The sequence below is a fragment of the Myotis brandtii genome, unplaced genomic scaffold, assembly GCF_000412655.1.
Source record: "Myotis brandtii unplaced genomic scaffold, ASM41265v1 scaffold897, whole genome shotgun sequence".
Classification (NCBI taxonomy): Eukaryota; Metazoa; Chordata; class Mammalia; order Chiroptera; family Vespertilionidae; genus Myotis; species Myotis brandtii.
In genome coordinates this window covers 281523-281764 of record NW_005371679.1, presented here as the reverse complement: position 1 = coordinate 281764, position 242 = coordinate 281523, and the positions used below count along the sequence as shown (strand labels likewise).

Sequence of the window (242 nt, the reverse complement as noted above, 5' to 3'; positions counted from 1 at the left end):
GAAGCTTAGCAGCTCCATCCAGATGAGAATTGTCCCTCCCACACTTCCCGGGCTGCAGGGGCCTCCATTAGAGCCCCCCGAGGAGTCAGAATCCACACCTCCGCAAATGGGCCCGCTTTCCCAGGGCCCCCCTGCCCAGACCTTCCCCGGGCTCTGTGGGTTTTGACACCTCTCTGCAACCTGGCGGGAGGCCACCTCGCACCTCTGGTCCGGATAAAAAGCTCGGGGCCCGGAGGTGGCCG

The 242-nt window shown here is 64.5% G+C and overlaps 2 protein-coding genes across 6 annotated transcripts in view; one reads left to right on the top strand and one right to left on the bottom strand.

Moving 5' to 3' along the window:
- Positions 1 to 242, bottom strand: part of PEX11A (peroxisomal biogenesis factor 11 alpha) — an 80425-nt gene that overhangs the window by 78174 nt on the left and 2009 nt on the right. The gene's annotated exons all lie outside the window — the stretch shown is intronic.
- Positions 1 to 242, top strand: part of MESP2 (mesoderm posterior bHLH transcription factor 2) — a 20079-nt gene that overhangs the window by 17874 nt on the left and 1963 nt on the right. The gene's annotated exons all lie outside the window — the stretch shown is intronic.